This window comes from Haematobia irritans, chromosome 1 (assembly GCF_050003625.1).
Source record: "Haematobia irritans isolate KBUSLIRL chromosome 1, ASM5000362v1, whole genome shotgun sequence".
Lineage (NCBI taxonomy): Eukaryota > Metazoa > Arthropoda > Insecta > Diptera > Muscidae > Haematobia > Haematobia irritans.
In genome coordinates, this window is record NC_134397.1 from 46,130,711 (window position 1) to 46,158,378 (window position 27,668).

Below are 27,668 nucleotides of genomic sequence, written 5' to 3' on the forward strand. Positions count from 1 at the left end.
ACGTACCAAATTTCTATGAAATCTGGTGAAATTTGCACTTCTAAGAGGCTAAGGGTCGGTTTATATGATATGGCTCATTTTCATCAATAGTAACTACTTGTGCACAGATTCAAGTCTATGGTTTATTTCCAAAGATGGATGGAGGAACATCGGTAGATCGATTCAAGATTCCAACACAACCCAGACTATATATAGACGCAAAAAAATAATTCTTTCCTCCTAAACGAAATTTTAGACAAACAAAGATCGTTTCTCATTTGCTTTTGTGGCTAATTGCATTTTCCAACACATCTTTCTCACTTCCACGAGGTTTTTTAGTTCTTAGCACCTTTTTATACCCTTCACCACTACTGTGGTACAGGGTATAATAAGTTTGTGCATTTGTATGTAACGCCAAGAAGGAAAAGTCTGAGGCCCATCGTTTAGTATACCGATCGTCTTAGAATTAAATTCTGAGTCGATTTAGCGATGTCCGTCTGTCTGTTTGTCTGTCTGTCTGTCTGTTTGTCTGTCCGTCTTTCTGTTGATGTATTTTTTTGTGCAAAGTACAGCTCGCAGTTTTAGTCCGATTGTCCTAAAATTTGGTATAGGGTCCTGTTTCGGCTCAAAGACGATCCCTATTGATTTTGGAAAAAATCGGTTCAGATTTAGATATAGCTGCCATATATATTTTTCACCGATCTGGTCATAATTGGCGTGTATATCAACCGATCTTCCTCAAATTCCGTACATCCGAATATTTTATGAGTCTCGAAAAACTTGCAAAATATCAGCCAAATCGGTTCAGATTTAGATATAGCCCCCATATATAGCTTTCGCCCGATTTACACTCATTTGCCCACAGAGGCCAATTTTTTGCTTCGATTTAGTTGAAATTTTGCACAGGGAGTAGAATTAGCGTTGTAACTATGCGTGCCAAATTTGCTTGAAATCGGTTCAGATTTAGATATATCTCCCATATAAAGCTTTCGCCCGATTTACACTCATATGACAACAGAGGCCAATTTTTTGCTCCGATTTAGTTGAAATTTTGCACAGGGAGTAGGATTAGCATTGTAGCTATGCGTGCCAAATTTGGTTGAAATCGGTTCAGATTTAGATATAGCTCCCATATATATGTTTTTCTGATTTCGACAAAAATGGTGAAAATACCAACATTTTCCTTGTAAAATCCCCACTGCTTAGTCGAAAAGTTGTAAAATGACTCTAATGTTCCTAAACTTCTAATACATATATATCGAGCGATAAATCATAAATAAACTTTTTCGAAGTTTCCTTAAAATTGCTTCAGATTTAAACGTTTCCCATATTTTTTTACTAACATTGTGTTCCACCCTAGTGCATTAGCCGACTTAAATTTTGAGTCTATAGATTTTATAGAAGTCTATCAAATTCTTCCAGATCGAGTGATATTTAAATTTATGTATTTGGGACAAACCTTTATATATAGCCCCCAACACATTTGACGGATGTGATATGGTATCGAAAATTTAGATCTACAAAGTGGTGCAGGGTATAATATAGTCGGCCCCGCCCGACTTTAGACTTTCCTTACTTGTTTTGTAATACGAACAATGTAGAAGAAATTATTCAATTATTATAATTTTTTTTTAATTTTACCTTTCGCCTGGTCGGAGAATCGAACCGCGGATTGTGAGCCAACACACTATCCACTGAGCTACGTAGCTGTTATTATCATCAGCAGACAACTATAGCTATAGCCACCAACGCACAAGCAAGGCAAACAGTCAGTTGTATTTATATAGCATAGTTTTCGGCGCCCACAAGCCGATTAAACAAATTTTATTTAACAGAAACATACATTTAGTTCGTTGGGTACGGTTGAGCAATGGTCGGTACGTCCGGCTTGCATACCAAGTGTCGTGAGTTCGATCCATGCTTCGACCCAACACCGAAAAGTTTTTTTTTGTTTTTTTTTACATATATTCCAAATATGTTCAGAATATTCCGAAAAGATGTTCAACATTACATACTACGAGTACTATATTACATTTTTACTATGGAACTAGAAAATGTGTCTTATGTTATTAAAGACTTAAAGTCAAAAAATAACAGTGCTTGATATAAACGAAATGGACTGTGTTGTTGGTTCAAAAATAATTTTTTTATTGAAAAAAACAAGTATATACGGCCGTAAGTTCGGCCAGGCCGAATCTTACGTACCCTCCACCGTGGATTGCGTAGAAACTTCTACGGAAGACTGTCATCCACAATCGAATTATTTGGGTTGTGGTATCTTAAAAATTCTTAACATCGTTTTCTAAATTTTGAGTTAGTCCATACATGGTATATATTAGAGTCTAATAATTAGACAAAAAAGGTATGTATATAGGTAAGTCTACAAATAATTACGAATCGATGGAGTTTTTGCACGGTACGTACAGAGCCAAAATTGAAATATGGGGGTCGCTTATATGGGGGCTATATAAAGGGTGATTCTTTTGAGGTTAGGATTTTCATGCATTAGTATTTGACAGATCACGTGGGATTTCAGACATGGTGTCAAAGAGAAAGATGCTCAGTATGCTTTGACATTTCATCGTGAATAGACTTACTAACGAGCCACAACGTCGAATTTTCAGTGAATGGGCCCTAGAAAAGTTGGCAGAAAATCCGCTTTTTTATCGACAAATTTTGTTCAGCGATGAGGCTCATTTCTGGTTGAATGGCTACGTAAATAAGCAAAATTGCCGCATTTGGAGTGAAGAGCAACCAGAAGCCGTTCAAGAACTGCCCATGCATCCCAAAAAATGCACTGTTTGGTGTGGTTTGTACGCTGGTGGAATCATTGGACCGTATTTTTTCAAAGATGCTGTTGGACGCAACGTTACGGTGAATGGCGATCGCTATCGTTCGATGCTAACAAACTTTTTGTTGCCAAAAATGGAAGAACTGAACTTGGTTGACATGTGGTTTCAACAAGATGGCGCTACATGCCACACAGCTCGCGATTCTATGGCCATTTTGAGGGAAAACTTCGAAGAACAATTCATCTCAAGAAATGGACCGGTAAGTTGGCCACCAAGATCATGCGATTTGACGCCTTTAGACTATTTTTTGTGGGGCTACGTCAAGTCTAAAGTCTACAGAAATAAGCCAGCAACTATTCCAGCTTTGGAAGACAACATTTCCGAAGAAATTCGGGCTATTCCGGCCGAAATGCTCGAAAAAGTTGCCCAAAATTGGACTTTCCGAATGGACCACCTAAGACGCAGCCGCGGTCAACATTTAAATGAAATTATCTTCAAAAAGTAAATGTCATGGACCAATCTAACGTTTCAAATAAAGAACCGATGAGATTTTGCAAATTTTATGCGCTTTTTTAAAAAAAAAAAGTTATCAAGCTCTTAAAAAATCACCCTTTACAATTATGAACTTGATATGGACCAATTTTTGTGTGATTGGGGATCGATTTATCTGAGGGCTATAGACCGATATGGACCTAGTTAGGCATGGTTGTTAACGGCCTTATATTAGCACAATGTACCAAATTTCAACTGGCTCGGATGAAATTTTGCTCCTTCAAGAGGATCCAAAACCAAATCTCGGGATCGGTTTGTAAGGGGGCTATATATGATTATGGACTGATATGGAGCACTTTTGCCACGGTTGTTAAATATCATATACTACCACCACGTACCAAATTTCAAACAGATTGGATGAATTTTGCTTCTCCAAAAGGCACCGGAGGCCAAATCTGGGGATCGGTTTATATGGGGACTATATATAATTATGGACTGATATGAACCGATTCCTGCATGGTTGTTAAATATCATATACTACCACCACGTACCAAATTTCAACTTAATCGGATGAATTTTGCTCTTCCAAGGGGCTCCAGAGGTCAAATCTGGGTATTTATTTGGGGGTTTATATGGGGCCTATTATAATTATTGACCGATTTCGACCAATTTTTGCATGGCTGTTAGCGGCCCTAACTAGCGTCCAGTACCCAATTTGAAGTGAATCAGATGAATTTTGGTCTTCCAAGAGGCTCCGGAGGTCAAATCTGGTGATCGGTTTATATGGGGGCTATATATAATTATGGACCGGTGTGGACCAATTTTTGCATGATCATTAGAGACCATATACTAACAGCATGTACCAAATTTCAGCCGGATCGGATGAAATTTGCTTCTCTTAGAGGCTCCGCAAGCCAAATCGGGGGATGGGTTTATATGGGGGCTATATATAATTATGGACCGATGTGGACCAATTTGTGCATGGTTGTTAGAGACCATATACTAACAGCATGTACCAAATTTCAACCGGATCGGATGAAATTTGCTTCTCTTAGAGGCTCCGCAAGCCAAATCGGGGGATCGGTTTATATGGGGGCTATATATAATTATAAACCGATGTGAACCAATTTTTGCATGGTTGTTAGAGACCATATACTAACACCATATACCAAATTTCAGCCGGATCGGATGAAATTTGCTTCTCTTAGAAGGTCTGCAAGCAAATTTGGGGGTCCGTTTATATGGGGGCTATACGTAAAAGTGGACCGATATGGACCATTTGCAATACCATCCGACCTACATCAATAATAAGTACTTGTGCTAAGTTTCAAGTCGATAGCTTGTTTCGTTCGGAAGTTAACGTGATTTCAACAGACGGACGGACGGTCATGCTCAGATCGACTCAGAATTTCACCACGACCCAGAATATATATACTTTATGGGGTCTTAGAGCAATATTTCGATTTGTTACAAACGGAATGATAAAGTTAATATACCCCCATCCTATGGTGGAGGGTATAAAAATGTTGTAACAAACGAATTTTTTGTGGCGATAAAAGTTTACAATTTTCGAAGAAATTAAAAAACTTTAGCATAAGAGAAATGTTTTCGGTACACGTTTTCCAAACGTTTGTTTTCGTAGTTTATAGGATCTCAGAATAATATTTCGATGTGTTACAAACGGAATGATAAAGTTAGTATGATGGAGGGTATAAACATTTCGGATATAACATCAAATTTTAAAATTATTTTACATTTGCCTATTATCGTGCAGCGATAATGGTATTTTTTAGTGTCAACCTTAATCTCCAAATTTTCAGGCACAAATGTCCAACGGATTGAGATGTAGTGAGTATTAGGCAGTAGAAATGAAACGAGGAACCTCATTGTTTAGCCTTTATTGGTTGACGCGTGCACCCGTAAAAGGAATATGTTCACTCAAAACGTGTTTCAAGAGCAAATTGTTATTTTTGAACGGCCCTTTGTATGCAAGGCGGACATGCTAACCATTGCACCACCATGGCTTCGATTTAGAAATGGTTTCAACCTGAAGTTGTGGTGCCACGGATGGTGAACTTCTCTCCTATAAATGAGTGCAGCCTGATTTTAAGTTTAGCTCATTGACTAGAGACCTCAATTTTTTAACCCAATCCAACGTTAGTGAGAGAGAATAATACACTACTGAAAATCTTTTCGGTCTAAACTGGGATTGATGACTTAAATTTACACTACTTGCGGACCACCAATTAATGATTCAATTTAAACTTTTTTAATGGGCTATAACAAGAAAGAAGTATATAACCTGTGGACTTTTTAGGCTAAATATGGCTGTAACAATCGAGGCCCTCTTTGGGCGAAGCCTTCTACAACATTGACCTCTTAAACTAAATACAATCTCGCAAATGCAGCACATATGTTCATACGGGGTACCGATGAAATGAAACGAAAAAAAAAACATTAAAAACCAAAACCAAATAAAAAAAGATATTTAAACTAATCCAAAATGAACTAAACAGAAATGAAGAAGGAAAGGTAGTATCTACAATTCGTCATTACACAAACAACTGCAGCCACTGATGCCTGCATTCGTATGTAATATGCTTTTAAAACATTTACGAGATCCCATTGCAATGATCCCACGCACACATACAGACTGGCGAGTATGTGACCCACGACCAACCCCTTATTTGCTATATGACTATACGCGTATGTGGACATATATACACTGAAAATGAAATGGACATTTATACACTGAAAAATGTATAATTAAAAACGATCATATCATCGTGTATATCAGGATAATTTTCACGAATTCAATTCAAATCGCCCTTAGTTTACTTTAGTTAATGTTATCGATTATTCTCAGATTACCAGCGTATTGTTATTACCGCAGCTGATGAACTTTCGTAATTTTAAAGAATTATTGCCAATTCCGATTTTTGACTTACATGAAATGAAGTTTCTGTATCTTGAAAGAAACCAAATAGGGATAGACTTAAGGCAACTTTTTCTGGTTACAGTCGTAGGTAGGTTGGTTTCCAAATCAAATTCCATCATAGTTTACTCCCTTCATATATGCTATATGCTATAATATATAAAAACAAGTATATACGGCCTAAAGTAGGGCTGGCCGAAATTTATGCCACTATGAATTGGCAAAATAAGTACCTACAAAGCCCTCTATTGTTCTGGATCGTTTTATATAGAAGAGTCTAAAAATAATTATTAACCGATATGGACCAATTTTCTCATGGTAATTAGAGGGCCAAATTTCAAATGAATCATATAAAACTTCTTCCTTCATGAGACTTCCGAAGTTAAATCATAGGGGGTTCAGTTTACATGGGAGCAACATGTAATTAAGGACCGATTTTTGCACGGTTTTTAGAGGGCATATACAAACTTCACGTTCCAAATTTCAACCGAATCGGATGTAATTGGCAAAGAGGCCCGTAAGACAAATCTGAAGATCGGTTTAAATGGGGGCTATAAATAATTATGGAACAATTTTTGCATGGTCGTTAGAGCACATATACAAACATCACGTACTAAATTTAAATCGGATCGGATGAAATTTGCTTCTCCACGTGGCTCCGTAGTTCAAATCTGGGGATTGGTTTATACGGGACGAGATATATAATTATGGACCAATATGGACCAATTTTTGGCGTGGTTGTTAGAGGGCATATACAAATATTACATACCAAATTCTATGCGGATCGGATGAGGCTCCGGAGGTAAAATCTGTGGTTCAGGGCCTTAACAAACACCACGTACCTAATTTCAACCGGATCGTATGAGATTTGCTCTTCTAGGAGGCTCCGTAAAGCAAGTCTGGGCATCGGATTATATGGGGGCTATATATAATTATGGATCGATAGAGACAAAAATTCGCAAAAATTCGATAGGACATATACATAGGACATCGCGTAATAAATTTCTACCGGCTCGGATAAAAGTTGGTCCTCCTGGGGGATCCTCAAGCCAAATATGAGGGTCAATTCATTTGAGAAATGTGGTCCGATATGGCCTATTTGGAATACCATCTGATCTCCATTAATAACAACTTCTTGTGCCAAGTTTCAAGTGGATAGCGTGTTTCATTCGGAAGTTAACCTGACTTTCACAGAGGACGGACGGACATCGCTAGATTGACTTACAACTTTACCACGACCCAGAATATATATACTAGAGGTGTGCACGTGAGTAATATTTTACTCACGCTCACGCACACTCACGAGAGAGAAATCTTATTCACGCACACTCACGCCCGATATTTTTTGGTAGGACTCACGCTCAGGAAAAGAAAATTTGTACTCACGCACGAAAATCTTTTTAATGTCGTGACTCACTAAAAATGTCGTGTCTCACGAATAATTTTATAACTGATTTGCCTATAGAACCTGACAGAAAACATGAGTATGGTTAAAAGCGAGTGCGTTATAAGTATTTTATGTTTGTAGCGGTATTATATTCGTGAGCGTGTTTTTCCGAAATTCGTTACTCACGCACACTCACGAAGATATTATTTTCGTGACTCACGCAAGATATTTGGTTTGTTAATCACGCACACACACACTCACGACGTTGCCGTCAGCGTGACTCACGCGTGAGTCACGAAAATTTTCGTGAGTCACCACAATTTCGTGTCACGTGCACACCTCAAATATATACTTAATGGGATCTGAGACCAATATTTCGATGTGTTACACTCGGAAAGTTAAAGTTATTATACCCCGCATCCTATCGTGTAGGGTACAAAAAAGTTTTGGCTCTTAATATTTGTTTTCAATGTACATTCTTTCTATTGTAAATTTTGTTTCTACACTGAATCCACCTGTTTTGCTTGTTTCTCATAGAATACCAGATAGGAATACGTTCTTAGCTTCCAATTGGACCTTTTGGTCAAGTATCGACTAAGTCCTTTCAATCCCAAAATCTGCAATTTTTCAAAAAAATGTAAATTCTCAATTAGCTAAGAAATATTCTACTTTTCCGATACGAATTTTGGGAATAGTCTATTCAGCAATATTTCTTAAAACAATTTTACCTGCATGCGTGAAATGAAGCAAAACTCATAAATGATCACCGCTCTACAAATTTTTCTCTCGAGTCCAATCCAATAAAGTTCATAAAATTTTCGTTGAGTGTATATGAAAAACATCTGTTTATTATCCTTTGCAGAGCACCCATTTTGCATGCAGTATATGTACATTAAGGGAAACATATAAAGCAACTCCAAACCTTATATAAATTACCATAAACCGCAAATGTATAAAATTTCTAAAAAAAAACTACGATCATCCCAGAAAAAAATTCTCGATATTCTCAGAAATCTTAGTCTTAGCTCATATTTCTAGGATACAAAGTACTTGTACATCATTTTTAGCCAAATGGTATAGTAATGACTTTGTGTGCATCTAAAGATAGCTAAATGTATGCCCACATAACACACGTTGCAGGTTACTTGAAGTCAGTGTCATTGCCACCAATAGTGGTGCTGAAATTAAATTTAAAAATAAATCCGCTCTACAACACCCCAGCAAATTTACTCAGTTCACCCCAAAAACAAAAATCTTTCGAGGCTAAGATAAGTACGCATGCATTTATTTCAAGTACTCTCACTGCTGATATGAAATCACATTTGTTGCCCTTGTGTCTTGTGCCAACCACCATCGTAAAACAATGCATCCAAGATGGAGGAGGCCAACATACAGCCGTACACACACACACTCACACACAACTGTATCCTCAAGTGCACTATAAGTCATTGTCGTAATTGAAATCAAGACAGTTTCCAGTTGAACTCAAATAATTACAAGATAACTTGTAGCGGTAAAGCTTCTCTTTCAATTAAGGTGCAATTTGTACTTTTATGGTGGAAGCTGTGAGTTCTCTATTGTGTATTTAAGTTCAGGGAAATTTTATGAATGCCATATAATGGAATTTAATATCTCTGTTGGGTGATTAATGTGCCGTTAAAATGTAAAACATTTTAAAAATTAGTTTGAAAAGAGAAAGAGATTTCGTAAGGAAAAATTAATTCTATTTAGGGATACAATCAATTTTCCATCAAATCAATTTTTCGGCTGATGGACTTTTTGTTAAAAAAAGTTGAAGACGATAAAGTTACCAATTTTAACAAGTTTATACGGCCGTAAGTTCGGCCAGGCCGAATCTTATGTACCCTCCACCATGGATTGCGTAGAAACTTCTACGAAAGACTGTCATCCACAATCGAATTACTTGGGTTGTGGTATCTTAAAACTTCTTAACATCGTTTTCTAAATTGTGTATTAGTCCATACGTGGTATATATTAGACAAAAAAGTTATGTATAGTTAAGTCCACAAATAATTACAAATCGATATGGACTTTTTGCCCGGTACCTAGAGATCCAGAATTGAAATATGGGGGTCGCTTATATGGGGGCTATATACAATTATGAACTTGATATGGACCAATTTTTGTGTGATTGGAAATCGATTTATCTGAGGGATATATATAACTATAGACCGATATGGATCTAGTTACGCATGGTTGTTAACGACCATATACTAGCACAATGTACCAAATTTCAACTCACTCGGATGAAATTTGCTCCTCCTTCAAGCAGATCGGATGAATTTTGCTTCTCCAAAATGCACCGGAGGTCAAATCTGGGGATCGGTTTATATGGGAGCTACATATAATTATGGGCTGATAGGAACCAATTCTTGCATGGTTGTTGGATACCATATACTAACATCACGTACCATATTTCAACAGAATGGGAAGAATTTTGCTCTTCCAAGGGGCTCTGGAGGTCAAATCTGGGGATCGGTTTATATGGGGCCTATATATAATTATGGACCGATACCGACCAATTTTTGCATGGGAGTTTGAGGCCATATATTAACACCTCGTACCAAATTTCAACTGAATCAGATGAATTTTGGTCTTCCAAGAGGCTCCGAGGTCAAATCTGGTGATCGGTTTATATGGGGGCTATATATAATTATGGACCGATGTGGACCAATTTTTGCATGGTTGTTAGAGACCATATACTAACAGCATGTACCAAATTTCAGCCGGATCGGATGAAATTTGCTTCTCTCAGAGGCCTCGCAAGCCAAATCGGGGGATCGGTTTATATGGGGGCTATATATAATTATGGACCGATGTGGACCAATTTTTGCATGGTTGTTAGAGACCATATACTAACTCCATGTACCAAATTTCAGCCGGATCTGATGAAATTTGCTTCTCTTAGAGGCCTCGCAAGCCAAATTTGTGGGTCCGTTTATATGGGGCCTATACGTAAAAGTGGACCGATATGGCCCATTTGCAATACCATCCGACCTACATCAATAACAACTATTTGTGTCAATTTCAAGTCGATAGCTTGTTTCGTTCGGAAGTTAGCGTGATTTCAACAGACGAATGGACTGACGGACGGACGGACATGCTCAGATCGACTCAGAATTTCACCACGACCCAGAATATATATGGGTCTTAGAGCAATATTTCGATGTGTTACAAACGGAATGACAAAGTTAATATACGCCCATCCTATGGTGGAGGGTATAAAAAGAACCCGTAAAGGTATCAGCTATAGTTTTTGTATACTAGAAACATACAATAGAAAAATTGTCTCAAATTTTCGTATTTTTCGTTTATTGTTAAGAAGTTTATAAAAATTTATTTTAAGTGCTCACCAATATGGAAAATATGTATAGATTATTTAGATTAAAGCCTCTACTTTAAAATAACATCGAGAAATAAATCGAAACTAAGTGGGAAAATAGAATTTGGTGTCTTTTTCGAATGTCCTTCTAAGTGCACATCGATAGTGAAAGGGTTAAGAAAACTAAACTAAATTCAATTTCGCCTATGAAAAAATCTATGCAGTTTGGCTAAATTAGCGATTTCTAATTAAATACTTTTTGCAGCATGGCTTAATTGATAGTTTCCCATGAAAGCTTTATTTATCTTGACTGAATTGAAGTTTACTGTGCAAAACTCTCTTCATCTTGGCTGAATTGCTATGAAAAACTTTATTCTGCCAGGCTTGATTGAAGTTTTTCTATGGAAAACTTTATTCAACTTAGATGAAATAAAGTTGTATTATGAAAAACTTTATTCAACCTGGCTGAATTCGAGTCATCCTCCGAAGAATTTTATTCTGTGAGGCTGACTTGAAATTTTACAATGAAAAACTCTTTTCGACCTGACTAATTTTAATATTTATCTATTTTTTTAATTTTCCTATTCAGCTTGGCTGAGTTGAAGTTCTCAGCTTGGTTGAATTGAAGTTATCCTGTGAAAAACTATTTTAATCCTGTCTGAATTTAAGTTATCCTGTTCAAAACTTTATGCGCCTAAGCTAGATTGAAGTTTTCGTATGAAAAGCTTTACTCAGCATGGCTGAATTGAAGTTACCCTATGAAAAAATTTATTCAGCCCCGCTGATTTGAATTTATCCTATGAAAAACTTTATTCTACCAGACTAAATTGAAGTTTTCTATGAAAAAAATGTCAGCCTGGCTAAACATAAATTTGCGTATGAGAAATACTTTTCAACCTAGCTGAATTGAATCTTTCCTGCGAATGACACTATTCTGTCTATCTGAATTGAGGTTTTCTATTTTATTCAGCTCGGTTGAATTTTCTTTTGAAAAAAAAAATATTCAGACAGGCTGAATTGAAGTTATGAAACTATACGTAGACCTGGTACAAAAGACTGACTTTAACATCAATGAACTATTAATCGTCTATAGGAAACCTATGGAGAACTTCATTCAGCTTGTATTGGATTTCCTGTGGTATTTTTCTACAGATGTGGTGTCCATTCAAAACACGATTTTGGCCCTACCTAGTATCTTAATGAAGTCGAAGTCCAAATCTTAATTTGTTTCTTAATGCAATTATACAACATTTAACTCTCAAAAAACACAATCTATCGGTACTGCTTTCACCTATACTATCAAAACCAAGTGATTGCAAACCCTCTATCGACTATCGGTGAAAATGCAACAAATGTCATTTAATGTAGGCCTATGATAAACCATAATAATAATTAAATTGGAACGAATGCAACATACCTTTACTCTATATAATATGCGGCATTGGTATATTTTAGAAATGGGGGATGGAGATTGGGAAATTCTACACAACTACGTTGCAAACAAAATAAAGAGTCGATCAATTTTATTTTTTGGAGGGGGACGCATTTGCAAAGATGCGGGCAAATAAACAAAACCAAAAAAAAAAAAACGACAACACATTGTGCCACAATAAATGCGTCTGAGAGAAAATGAAATACAAAAGAAGAGCGAACGAGTGTATGCCGCCGACTTTTTGCCGTTACTTTTGTTATTTAGTTTAGTTGGGCCCCCGTCATATTTGAGTGAGAATTTTATGATGTTTGTGGCGGTTTTGTATCGCCCTCTTATTGTGGCCATGTGCTTGTTGTTGCTTTTTCCTCTCGTAAAGATCATTTATAGATTTTCCCTTTTTTGCCTCTGCGCTCTATATTAAATTTGTCAGTATATTGTCCATATGTAGTAGTCGAAGCCTAACTGCCGCCAACTACATTAAATTTGCTTCTCAGTACGAGGATTGTATGGAAATTAAGGAAAAAATTATGATTTCAAAAAATATTTTTCAGAATATTAATTTGTGTTAGATAGGTTGATATCGAAAATCCACTATATAGGTCAATGATTTTATACATTTTGGCATTGTTACCCCTCCCAAATGAGTTGTTATGTTGCTTGTAACACGAAAATTTTTCCAATTAAAGTCTTAATTGAGTTTTAAAAAATATTCAATTAAAAATTTAATTGATTTAAGAAATTTTTTAATTGAAAAAATCAAAAATCAATCACAAAACATGATAGTGTCAATTAATTTTTTAATTGAATTTCAATTAATTTTATTTATTGGCTTTCAATTAATTTTTTAATAGATTCTATCATTTCTGTAATTGAAGACATTTCAATTAATTATGGAATTAGAAAAAAAATGTTCGTGTGTACAAAGCGAAATACAGATAAATAACGCTTTGGGAAAGCACACCTTTTTTCTAAGAAACCCATCCACCATAGACCCATATTTGGTTCTATTACTACTCTGATGGTGCTGAGCCATTCGATGTATTCCGTTATCCTAAAAATTTCCGGCGACAGAAACGTTCGGCGATCCAGCTATCGGATCAGAATCATAGTGAATGAGTCCATCACGTAGACTTAAAAAATTGTACTCTTCATCAAATGGTAACAGTTGTTATCATTTGGTACAATCTACGGACTTCCATTAGCACAGAATTGTCAATCGAGGGCTCCGCGGGCAATAGGTCGTGTACCAGTAGCTGAATCACAATCACTATAGGGTTCATCTGTTTCCTCTTCACGGTTCATTTACCTACCATATCTCTATGGGTATAATATTCACTATGTTCCTCAACGTTATTGCATGACCCTGGTTAGTGTGGTTGTGTTGATGTCGAGGATCCTTAGGAAGTGAAGGTTAAGTTAGGTTAGGTGGCAGTCCGATGTATCAGGCTCACTTAGACTATTCAGTCCATGGTGATACCATATTGTTGAACTTCTCTCTTATCACTGAGTGCTGCCCGATTCCATGTTGAGCTCAATGACAAGGGACCTCCTTTTTATAGCCGAGCCCGAACGGCGTTCCACATTGCAGTGAAACCACTTAGAGAAGCTTTGAAACCCTCAGAAATGTCACCAGCATTACTGAGGTGGGATAATCCACCGCTGAAAAACTTTTTGGTGTTCGGTCGAAGCAGGAATCGAACCCGCGACCTTGTGTATGCAAGGCGGGCATGCTAACCATTGCAACACGGTGGCTCCTAGGAAGTGTAGCTTGCAAGAAATTAAGAATCAAGGAAGTGTCAAGGTGAAGGGACATAACACAGAAACTTTTGGCAGAATGTGAGTGTTTGGGTTGTCTGTCGTATTTGTAGGTGTCATTTGGCTTGGAATCTACTGATATGTCTGTGAGAGCCCTCGGTATGACTCACCTTTGCCTATAATTTTGTCATAAAAAAAGTACAAGAAGTTGAGGGCTTAAGAGTCCATTGAGACTAAAACTACCCTCCAATGGTGATCTTCTCTCTTGACATTGATTCTACACGGACGAAAAAGACTATTTTTCATATGTTTGGGTGTAAGAATTATATGTTTGGAACTCAAATTTTTTAACACAATATTTTTAAGTGCAAGCAGATAATGTTCATAAACTAGCATAACATGTTTGGGACATATATGTTAATATGTTAGAACATATCATGTTTGGGACATAAAATGTTTGTAAATATAATATGTTTAGAAAGAGAGACCTAGAGAGTATGCTGCAAGTAAAATAATGGAAGTAACTAATTGGCCCTTTAAAAATATATCCACACAAAATTTTTTTTCATTACAATTTTTTTCTACCAGTGTATGCCCTAAGGTGAAACATAATATGTTTGAATAATACAAACAATATTTTGTTTGGACAAATCCTGGAAATATATATGCTTGAAGCAAAATGTGCTTGAGGTATATGTTACAGAAGCGATTTTTTGAGGGTGTATGACTCACCTTTGCCGATAATTTTGTCTTAAAAAATCCAAGAAGTTGAGGACTTAAGGATCGAATGAGACTAAAATTACCATCCAATGGTGAACTTCTCCCTTGACATTGATTCTAGCGTATCCCTTTTTATAGAATATTTGTATGTGTGAAAGCACATGGTGAAGCTTTGAAACACTCTGAAATATGGCCAACAAAATTTCTAGAAACCACTGCTGAGAAAGTGGACCCATTGTGTAAAAGGTGGGTAGGTTAGGTTAGGTTGGGTGGCAGCCCGACGTATCAGGCTCAGTTAGACTATTCAGTCCATTGTGATACCACATTGGTGAAAGGTGGGTATGCAAAATACCTGCCAGACCTGCAACGAGGGTTGCCTTTAATATTTTGGGATTCATGCGTTTGAACCAACTGTAGAAGCACTTTTGCCACTTTAATTGTGGTATCGCCAAAGCATATATTACAAATGCATCGAACGCTTCTTTAGGTGTCGAACTTTCGATTGCTGTTTAGCTTCGGACTCATGAGCATGAGCCAAGATTTACGAAGATCTTTAAACATTTTTCTCTGCAGATCGATTTCTAACGCCCAACTCTTAGTAATTTTCTGATTTAGAAAATTTAGTAGAAACTCATCCATTGACAGTCCTAAGAAAACCATACCTGCCCAGCAAAAACTAGGTAACCACATCTCATTACAATTGACATTACCAGGAGTAAAGCTGTCATTACACGTTGCATTACATTGCGGCGAGTTATAATGACTAACTTGTAATGACAAAAATAAATACTTCTCGGTAATTTTCGAATTGTTATTCTCAAATTTTTAGGCAGTTGTAGTTAATATAATTATTCACATAATCGAGCACTTACATAAAAAATCAAAAAGAATATGTAATGTAACGGTAATTCTGAAGATTTTTCCGTTAGGAATTTTTTATCACAAATATTTCATAATAATTGTGTTTAATGACATTATCATATTATGCTTTAAATAAATGCTTTCTTATACCTCATTCACATTACACTTCCAAAATGCGTTTAAACTAAATTTCAAATGTCATTTGCCTTATAAAAAAGAGACTTAAAATCCACTTTTAGTAGATTTCGAACCTTATGTGAATTGGCTATTGGATATATTGTATCGTAATTCACGAATCCAACTACCTTAAACAACCTACATTTATTTCTATTTTAAGTGTGAAATTAATTTGAGTGTAATCTTATTTAGATTATTTATTAGAATTTTTGTTTATTTATACAATATTCGTTTCTATTCAAGTAGTTCTCCTATTACAGCACCACTCGCCATATTTTGATCCATTGTAATCGGCGATAGAAATCAATATTTTCGAGATTTGGTTGCCTGAGACAATAAGTGGCTATTTTGCAAGTTTTGGTGTATCTACGAATAAGTCATTACATATTAGGCGATTATATGCTTTAAATGCACTACTTATTTTATGGCCGATAGTATGCCTGGGAAGAAGTACTTCCCTCCTAGGACATGCGTATGTAAATGTAATCCGAAGCGATGCCAATTAATAAGTGGTTATTAATTTTTAAATAGTCTTACCTACAAGATTACCGGGTAATGAGAGTTTTTGCTGGGTGACTCTTGGTCATTGTCCGTATTTGTTACCTACAGAAGAAATTCATCCACTGGGCTCTAAACTTGCCAGAAAAACCACCATGCCAAAGCAATATGACAATCTGTCAACTCTTCAACTTCTTAGGCTGAAAATGACGAGTAGATGACCATTGAGGCTTTGATTAATTAAACATCTCATACCACTCTCGTATGTTTTTAGTAAATATTCTATATTGTAAAGCTAAATGAGATATGATGAGTATGTGAGTGGCAAAATAAGCAACAACATGCATATATCTGCGGGTTCGTACATGTATGTACATAAATACGTATACTTTCTAGTCCAATTGAGTTGGAGAAGAGAGATGCGTATCCCATCTGGTGGCTTTCGCTTTAGTTTGCCGAAATGATCTGCTATGAATGAACGCCACATAGCTTGAAATATATGGCAATGTACAAAAAACAAAAATTAATGAATGGACATAATGGGATCTCACTCTCACTCACATATGCACACTGAGGGCTGTCATTGAGTAGGAGTTGAGAGGCCGAGCGAATTGTATTCTCATTCTATTTGAATTGAAACAGTTTGACTTTTACGCTGTACAAATTAACACAACGCGAAAATGTACGACAATTCGAATTGTATTTTCTTTTATTTTCAACCGTTTTCCCGCATATGAGGCATTGCCAGAGTCATACATGTTCACCTACTGCTGTGACAAAACAAAATGTTTATTAAAAAAATACAAGATTTTTTTTTTGAAATTGTGAAAGAAAAACAACGCAAGTGTGGTTTTCTTAAAAACGAAAAATAAACAAAAAAAATAATTTTAAAAATTCAAAATAATATTTATTTTTGTTGTTGCTCTCAAAAAGAAAATAAAAACCGCTATTTTAAATAGAAAACTTCAATGAAAAATATCTACATCAAAATTTATATTCAATTTGAAAGTGTGAAAAATTTTAATGATTTCCGTATGTAAACAGTGTACCGGTCAAAAGGAATTTTCTTGGAATAAATTCATATGGAATATTTCAAATAATCATTGAAAGGTATGAGCGTGAGTACAGAGTATATATCCATTTTTCTGTACTACAAAGAAGAAGCCACAAACAATGCATTTCTATAGTGATAATATCGAATTTAATAAAAATAACAAAACAATTTTACATTGTGAACTAACCACACACAGAATAATTCAACATCTCGGTCAATTTGGTAAACATCGATAGTGTTAATAATCAATTGTATCGTCTGTATATTAGTACCATTCTACCTGGGAGACATAAGATAATTTTTATTTTTGTGCCTTCATAAAGTGTGCAGTGTCCAACATAAAATTGTTGAGACTTATTGGCGGAAGCAAGAATGGACCCTCCGCATGACTAGCAATGGAGACTGGGATTGAGTCTTCCACCGGCAGAACTGTTTAATTTCTTATAGGTATTTTAAGATCTCTATAACAATTACGCAAAATATATTTATATTGGGCGAAAATTTTGAAAGAAAAGGTCTCTTCAACAAAGGTGATATGTTTCAATACATCCCTGGCCATTAGAATAACTGGAAGTTGTATCGATGTGGTGCAATTCGGTTACTTAAAATGAAACAGGTTCTTAAGAGGTTGCCCAAGACTGATTCATGGGTACCTGTCTATAGGTTGGTCCTGCTAAAATGTCGTAGGACGTCTCTTCCACAAATGTGATATGCTTGTATACATTATGGCCATTAGCATAACTGGAAGTTGTTGAGGTGTGGTGCGATTCGGATACTCAAAATGAAACAAGTTCTTAAGAGGTTTTCCAAGACTGGTTCATGGGGACCTGTCTATGGGGTGGTCCTGCTTAAATGTCGAAGGACGTGTCCTTTGGAATGTGACCAAGTCGTGTCATAAAGTGTACATTTACCCGTCAATAACAAATCCCCATTTTCACCACATTACTCGAATTAACAGCAAAATCAGCTACATTTACTTCTACCCTTTCATCTTCCAAGGAGGAGTTTTGTGAAACCGGTGTATAGGAAGGATATAACAAACTCTTACCGATGTAAGCCAAATGTGACATATCTCTTCATGGACCTAAAATACCTCTAGATTTCTAATTTCGGGAAAATTGAATAAAACTTGCTAGACACCGCAAATTCAAGGGAAGTTGGTCCATTTGGTGGCTATACCAAACCTTGGGTGGCTACACCAAACCATATTGGACACATCTACAATCAACAAAATTGAACTCTATATGGCACTAAAGCCAACTGAATTCTATTTTAATTCATGGAATTATTATGTTTTGTAAAAGTTTTGTTGACTTTAATTATTTTTTCGCGTACGTTAATTAAATGAACCAAAAACAAGTATGTATGGCCGTAAGTTCGGCCAGGCCGAATCTTATGTACCCTCCACCATGGATAGCGTAGAAACTTCTACGAAAGACTTTCAACCTCAATCGAATTACTTGGGTTGTGATATATTAAATCGTTTTCTAAATTGTAATGTAGTCCATACGTGGTATATATTAGACAAAAAAGGTATGTGTAGGTAAGTCTACACATAATTACGAATCGATATGGACTTTTGAACGGTACGTAGGGAGCCAGAATTGAAATGTGGGGGTCGCTTATATGGGGGCCATATACAATTACGAACTTGATATGGACCAATTTTTGTGTGATTGGGGATCGATTTATCTGAGAGCTATATATAACTATAGACCGATATGGCCCTAGTTAGGCATGGTTGTTAACGGTCATATACTAGCACAATGTACCAAATTTCAACTGACTCGGATGAAATTTGCTCCTCCAAGAGGCTCCACATCTCGGGATCGGTTTATATGGGGACTATATATGATTATGGACTGATATGGACCACTTTTGGCACGGTTGTTAAATATCATATACTACCACCACGTACCAAATTTCAACCAGATCGGATGAATTTTGCTTCTCCAAAAGGCACCGGAGGTCAAATCGGATCGGTATATATGGGGGCTATATATAATTATGGACCGATGTGGACCAATTTTTGCATGGTTGTTAGAGACTATATACTAACACCATGTATCAAATTTCAGCCGGATCGGAAGAAATTTGCATCTCTTAGAGGGTCTGCAAGCCAAATTTTGGGGTCCGTTTATATGGGGCTATACGTAAAAGTGAACCGTCATGGCCCATTTGCAATGCCATCCGACCTACATCAATAATAACTACTTGTGCCAAGTTTCAAGTCGGTAGACAAATCGGATAAACATTGCGGAATCTGGAAGACCAAGAAGTCAAATCGAGAGATCGGTGTACATGGGGGCTATACCAAACCATATACCAACACACACCCTATTTGTCGCGTTTGTTTTGTTTTTTTTTTTTTAACCCAAAATACCTCAAGATTTCTAATTTCAAGAAAATCGGATAAATTACGGTGTTTTGTTAGATTAGGTTAAGTATAGTGGCACCCGTTATGTGCGCTTCACTCGAAACTGGGATTGAACCGTGACGTTTTGTATGCAAGACTACCACGGTGTCTAGAAAAATCGGGAGATCGGTCTTTATGGAGATAAGTTCACCTCTATGGTATCATAATGGACTGAATAGTCTAAGTGAGCCTGCTACATTGTGATACCACAAGTGGTGAACTTCTCTCTTATCAGTGAATTTTGATCTATTCTCAATGACATAGCCGAAATGTACAGTCCGAACAGTGTTTCATATTAAGTTGACAAGATTTGAGTGGTTGGTCGAAACTGGGATTGAACCCAGACCCTTTGTATGCAAGGCCAGCTGCTAACTACCACAGTGTCTAGAAAAACTGGGAAATCGGTCTTTATGGAGAGAAGTTCACCTCTGTGGTATGACAATGGACTGAATAGTCTAAGTGAACATGCTACATCGGGCAGCCACCTACCCTAACCTATGGAGGCTACACCAAAACCTGGATCGATACATTCCATCTCCTGTGTATCTATTTATGGATCCAATTTCAAGGAAATTTGAAAATAGAATACGGTCTATGGGAGGTATACAAAACATGGACCGACATTTAGCAAATTCATCACAGGTCTGTGTGAGTCAAAACCTAGATCGATATTGCCCATCTTCGAACTTAACTTTTAGGACTATATGGCCATTATTGAATGATGTAGCGCGACTACAACAGACAGAAGGACGGACATCGTTATACGGTGTTAGCATTTCTACCTGATCAAGAATATACATATATATAGTTTATATGTGTCGGAAATCGATATTTCGATGTGTTAAAAACGGAATGGCAAGATAATTATAGCCCCATCACCATTATATGGTAGTGGATTTTAAAACAGAATAACATCACTGCACACAAAAAAAAATTTTCTGATTCAATCACGAAATTAATTGATCCAATTAATTTTTTAATTGAAATGTCTTCCATCACAGAAATGATAGTATCAATTAAAAAATTAATTGAAAGTCTATAAAAAAAGTAATCGATGCAATTAAACAATTAATTGCTACTATTAATTTTTGATTTTTGTTTCAGTTAAAAAATTTGTTGAATCAATTAAATTTTTAATTGAATATTTTTTTAAACACAATTAAAATTTTAATTGGATAAATTTTTGTACAATTTTTTCTGTGTGGGTCTGTGCAACTTTGGCATTTTATATAGAAATGCACGCACGCATCCTCCACTTGACAAGGAAAGTAATAAAGCGAAAGTCCTCCAAAGACTTAGGTTGGGTTCTGAAAGGACTAGAACATCTTCAAACAACGCTACAAATATTTTTAATTCCGTTTAAAATTTAACAAAACAAATATCAGGTGCATTTATCATCATAAGGCCTCGTTAACGCATTTGAGTATACAGTCTGCCTTGGCAACAAGCCGATAATCTTGCCAGATCACTACTATATTTATCAGTCTAGGTTACGTTAGGTTAAAGTGGCAGCCCTATTAAATTTCAGGCTCACTTAGACTATTCAGTCCATTGTGATACCACATTTAACTAAAAGTACCTATTACACATGGGCACTTCTAGTCTTAACCACTAAACCTTCTCTATTATTTACTTTTGTGGAACCAACCAGATTGCTCCAAAAACATTAACAAACTGCTTAAGTTAACGTTTTCCAGGTCAGCCAGTAATCTAAAGCTATATGCTCCTAAAATTCGCTTACGCCTTACACAAAAAGCAGGACACTCACACAAGAGGTGTTTAATTGATTCCTTTTCCTCCACATCATGACAGCTTATACAATAGTCATTATACTTTGCACCTATAGTTTTTGCAAATTCGCCTATCAGGCAGCGACCCGTTATAGCAGATATCAGGAGTGCTATCTGACGCCTTGAGAACACTAGCATATCTAGTGTGCGGTTTAAGTTTAAATGGGGCCATATTTGCTTGGTGTCGTTACAACCCTTGCAATTTTCCCATCGAATATTGGCCATCATAACAGCCTTCTCACGCAGTAAGAGCTTGCAGGTGGCCAGAGGCATACCAACAGATTCTAGTTCCCCCCAGTCTAAGATACAAACAATAAAAAGTTCGAGGTGGTTCGAAAATATTAATAAAGGGAAAAATAAAGGCAGATGAACTGCCTTGCTTAGTTGTGATGTGGAATAGTATAATGACTGGAGGACGTCCTTTGCAAATACAAAATAAAGACTAGGCACCTACTGATGATGACTGTCAAGAGGCCCGTGGAATTGTACACAGTGTTGAGGTCGCACATTTCGAATAGGGGCTGTTAGTTTAGGTATGGCCCGTTAGAACCTTTTTTGTACTTATTTCTTATCACTGACTGCAGTCGCGATTCTATTTAGCCGAGTTCGAACGGGATCTCCAGGAATGTCCAGCATCCTGCGGGAAATGGATCAATCCCAAGATGGTATAGAACAAGTACTTGACGTGTATGGACCAGCCCCAGTTCTGGTCAAAACGTGTGGAAGGGATTGGTCACTTTAACATGGGTTTGTTATTGACGGGGTAAATTTACACTTTAGGACACGATTTGGACTCATTCCAAAGAACACGCCCTGGGACAATTTATTAGTACTACCCCATAGACATTAACCAGTCTGGGACAAACTCCCAGGAGTCTGTTTTTGAGCATCCGAATCGCACAATATAGGCAAAACATTTGGAATATGTTGAGCAATAATGTTATTTTTGGATTTCAAATCAACATAGTATATGGCCTATAAATCGCAATGTCGAGTTTTTAATGTTTCAGTCCTTAAATTCCTTAAAATGACGACACCAGTACCAATCCGCGCATATCAAACAGTTTACATTACATTAAACCTCTATAAGATCAACGATAGTTAAAAGTTGTCTCATCTTCTGCCACTTATCATCTTTGGTTAACTTGACATTAATTAAAAATGTCGCACAGATTTCCGGTTTGAGTTGTGGTCGCCTCCTAGCAATTCGTGTTGTCTGTTTTTGGATTTTTTTAGTGTGTGCTACAATTATTAAATCATTTAATAAAAGGCCAAAAATCTCAAACAACAACAACAATACACATTTTATACGCTGAATCGAGATTTTGAGGAATTTATTGCGATTAAGTGCATATTTTCATTCCATTCTTCATAAATCTTTATCAGAATCATTGTAACTACCAAGTAGAAATACGAAGAATAAATGCAGTTTTCTATACATGAAGAACAAAACTGTTCTATATTAATGATGAAAGCGTAGGTTGGGATAAAGATTTGCAATGGGTGTACCCTTGAAAGTAATTATGTGACCGAAAGTCAACGGTCAATGTTCTCATAAAAAGTGATTCAAATCATATACCATCCACAAGTTTTAAATGGTTACATTTATGCTATTAATAGTGAAGGAAACATTTGCAAGGAAATAATAGGTAATAGGGTTTTATTTTATGAAATGAAAGTGATTGAGAAGGAGAGTGAGGGCGAGAGAGTGGGAGAGATTGTGTGTACGTAATGATAACCAATGTTATAGAGAACAACATTGCATACAATTCATTTGGATATTTTAAATATTCCCTCATTTGTTGGAACCAGCTTTGCCAGAATTGTTTAACCAATAACCGCTAGATTTTCCAAAAAAAATAGCCAAAAATAGCTTTGAATAAGTATATACGGCCGTAAGATCGGCCAGGCCAAATCTTATGTACCCTCCACCAATGGATTGCATAGAAACTTGTACTAAAGACTGTCATCCACAATCGAATTAATTGGGTTGCGGTAACACTTGCCGATGGCAAGGTATCTTAAAACTTCTTAACACCGTCTTCTCAATTGTAAGTTAGTCCATACGGTGTATATATTAAACAAAAAAGGCCTATAAAAAAATAAATAAAAAATCGAAATATTGCTCTAAGACCCCATAAAGTATATACATTCTGGGTCGTGGTGAAATTCAGAGTCGATCTAAGCATTTCCGTCCGTCCGTCCGTGTGTTGAAATCATGCAAACTTCCGAACGAAACAAGCTATCGACTTGAAACTTGGATGGTATCGATTCATAATTATATATAACCCCCATATAAACCGATCCCCATATTTGACCCCGTAGCCTCTTGGAGGAGCAAAATTCATCCGATCCGGATGAAATTTGGTACGTGGGATACGTATATAGTCTCTAATATCCATGCAAAAATAGCCCCCATATAGACCGATCCCCAGATTTGAAATGCGGAGCCTCTTGGAGGAGCAAAATACATCTGATCCGTTTGAAATTTGATACGTGGTGTACGTATATAGTCTCTAATAACCATGCACAAATTGGTCAATATCGGTCCAAAATTATATATAACCCCCATATAAATCGATCCCCAGATTTGACCTCCTGAGCCTATTGGAGTAACAAGTATATGGTCTCTAACAACCATGCCAAAATTGGTCCATATCGGTCCATAATCATTTATAGCCCCCCTATAAACCGATCACCAGATTTGGTTTTTGAGGATTGGAGGAGAAAATTTCGTCCGCTTTAGTTGAGATTTGGTACATTGTGCTAGTATATGGTCGCTTACAACCATGCCTAACTATGTCCACATCGGTCTATAGTTATATATAGCCTCAGATTAACCGATCCCCAATCACACAAAAATTAGTCCATATCGGTTCATAATTGTATATAGTCCCCATATAAATCGGCCCCCATATTTAAATTCTGGCTTTCTAACTACCGCGCAAAAATTCATACCGGTTCGTAATTATTTGTGGACTTCCCTATATATAACGGTCAAGAACTGAATTATATAAGTATTTTTTGTCTAATATATATCACGTATGGGCTATCTTACAATTTCGAAGACGATGTCAAGAAGAATTAAGATACCTTGCCATCGGTAAGTATTACCTCAACCCAGGTAATTCGATTGTGGATGACAGTCTTTCGTAGCAGTTTCTACGCAATCCATTGTGCTGGGTACATAAGATTAGGCCTTGCCGAACTTACGGCCGTAAATACTTGTTTGGTATAATTTTCTCCAAATTTTGGTAGATTATTTTTGGCTCGAGTGCCCACCGTGGTTGGACAGGATCGCTAACATATTAGTATTTGACGCTTTTAATAAATCAAATGTACACTCAACAAGTATATACAGGAGTAAGTTCAGCCGGGCCGAATCTTAAATACCCACCCCCATGAATCGAATATAATAGTTTCCTTTGAAAACTCTTCGTCGTAGCGGGTTTCTTGATAATATATACAATTTTAGGGGGTTTGATGACAAATTTTCTCCCAAGCAAATCAGTTCAACCAGATTCTACCTATGAAGGCTAAATCAGATTCTGGAATTATGAGTACCAATTTTATTTGAGCTTTAGAGAAATCATAAACATGTATATGATGAAATAACGCCTTGATTTGAAATCTTAAATCTGTAGATTTTTTCCGCCATTATTTAAATTAATACGATGAGTAAAATCTGGAAATTTTACTTTCAGTTTCAAGCAATTTTCATGATAATTGTCTAAAATTTCATACCGGAGGAAAACATTTTTCTTTAGGTGTACCCTCAAGAAGAGAAATCGGTCTATATCGATGCCGGTAAAAATAAATGCGATACAGAGTTTTGTGGGTCTAAAATTCCAGTATATTTACATTTTTGTGCAAATCGGATAAAAACTACGGTTTGTAGAAGCCCAAGGAGTTAAATCTGGAGATCGGTCTATGTGGAGGCTATACTAAAACATGGGTCGACACACACCATATTCGGCTGATCTATTTGTGGTCAGCCTGATTCCAGAAGTCCTAGAAATAAATTCGGGAGTTAGGTCTATATGGGGGCTATACCAAAACGTGGACCAATTCTCACCACCTCTTAATGTTCCTCAAATACCTCTAGAATTCCACTTTCAGACGAATTGGGTAAAAATTATGAATTCTAGAAGCCCAACAAGTAAAATCGGGAGATCAGTTTATGTAGGGGCTATACCAAAACATGGACCGATACGGACCATTTTCGACGCACCTCTTTATGGTCCTAAACTACATCTAGATTTCTAATTTCCGGCAAATTGGATAAAAACTACGGATTCTAGAAGCCCCAGAAATAAAGTCGGGAGATAGGTCTATATGGGGTATATACCAAAACATGGACCGATAGGCACCATTTGCGACACACCTATTTGTGATCTTAAAATACCTCTAAAGGTTAAGGTTAAGTTATGTGGCAGCCCGATCTATCAGGCTCACTTAGTCTATTCAGTCCATTGTGATACCACAGTGGTGAACTTCTCTCTTATCACTGAGTGCTGCCCGATTCCATGTTAAGCTCAATGACAAGGGACCTCCTTTTTATAGCCGAGTCCGAACGGCGTTCCACATTCCAGTGAAACCACTTAGAGAAGCTTTGAAACCCTCAGAAATGTCACCAGCATTACTGAGGTGGGATAATCCACCGCTGAAAAACTTTTTGGTGTTTGGTCGTAGCAGGAATCAAACCCACGACCTTGTGTATGCAAGGCGGGCATGCTAACCATTGCACCACGGTGGCTCCCAAAATATGGACCGATACTCACCATTTTCGGCACACCTATTTATGGTCCTAAAATACATCTAGATTTCCAATTTCAGGCAAATTGGTTAAAAACTACGGTTTCTATAAGCCCAAGACCCCAAATCGGGAGGTCGGTTTATATGGGCACCATACCAAAAAGATGGACCGATGCTCACCATTTTTGGCACACCTCTTTACGGTTCTAAAGTACCTCTCGATTTCCAAATTCAGATAAATTGGATAAAAACTGCGGTTTCTATAAGCCCCAGAAGTAAAATCGGGAGATTGGTCTATATGGGGGCTATACCAAAACATGGACCGATACTCACCATTTTTGGCACACCTCTTTATGGTAATAAAATACCTCTAGATTTCAAATTTCATGCAAATTGAATAAAAACTGCGGTGTCTATAAGCCCAAGAAGTAAAATCGGGAGATTGGTCTATATGGGGGCTATACCAAAACATGGACCGATACTCACCATTTTTGGCACACCTCTTTGTGGTCATAAAATACCTCTAAATTTCAAATTTCAGGCAAATTGGATAAAAACTGCGGTTTCTATAAGCCCAAGAATAAAATGGGGAGATCGGTCTATATGGGGGCTGTACCAAAACATGGACCGATACTCACAATTTTTGGCACACGCATTTGTGGTCCTACAATACCTCTAGATTTCCAATTTCAGGCAAATTGGATAAAAACTACGATTTCTATAAGCCCAAGACCCCAAATCGGGTGGTCGGTTTATATGGGGACTATATCAAAACCTGGACCGATAAAGCCCATCTTCGAACTTGACCTGCCTGCAGACAAAAGACGAGTTTGCGCAAAATTTCAGCACGATTGCTTCATTATTGAAGACTGTAGCGTGATTACAACAGAGAGACAGACAGACAGACGGACAGACGGACATCGTTATATCGTCTTAGAATTTCTCCCTGATCAAGAATATATATACTTTATATAGTCGGAAATCGATATTTTGATGTGTTACAAACGCAATGACAAACTTATTATACCCCCGTCACCATTCTATGGTGGTGGGTATAAAAACAGTTTATAGAAGCCCAAGAATAAAAATCGGGGGATCGGTCTATATGGCGGCTATATCAAAACATGGTCCGATACGGACCATTTTCGACACACCACTTTATGATCCCAAAATACCTCTAGATTTCCAATTTCAGGCAAATCGGGTAATAAAAACAGTTTCTAGACGCCCAAGAAGCAAAATCGGGAGATCGGTCTATATGGCGGCTATACCAAAACATGGA

General features: G+C 36.9%; 1 protein-coding gene across 3 annotated transcripts in view; it reads left to right on the forward strand.

Annotated features, from left to right (window-relative positions):
- The window catches only part of htl (heartless), an 88,002-nt gene that overhangs the window by 25,870 nt on the left and 34,464 nt on the right, over window positions 1-27,668 (forward strand). Inside the window, exon 1 of one of the 3 annotated variants that reach the window (XM_075290177.1) lies at window positions 17,043-17,481. The exons of the other annotated variants lie outside the window; for them this stretch is intronic. The gene's annotated coding sequence lies outside the window, so the exon portion shown is untranslated. Of the gene's footprint in view, window positions 1-17,042; window positions 17,482-27,668 lie in introns of those variants that run through there. 3 annotated transcript variants of the gene reach the window in all.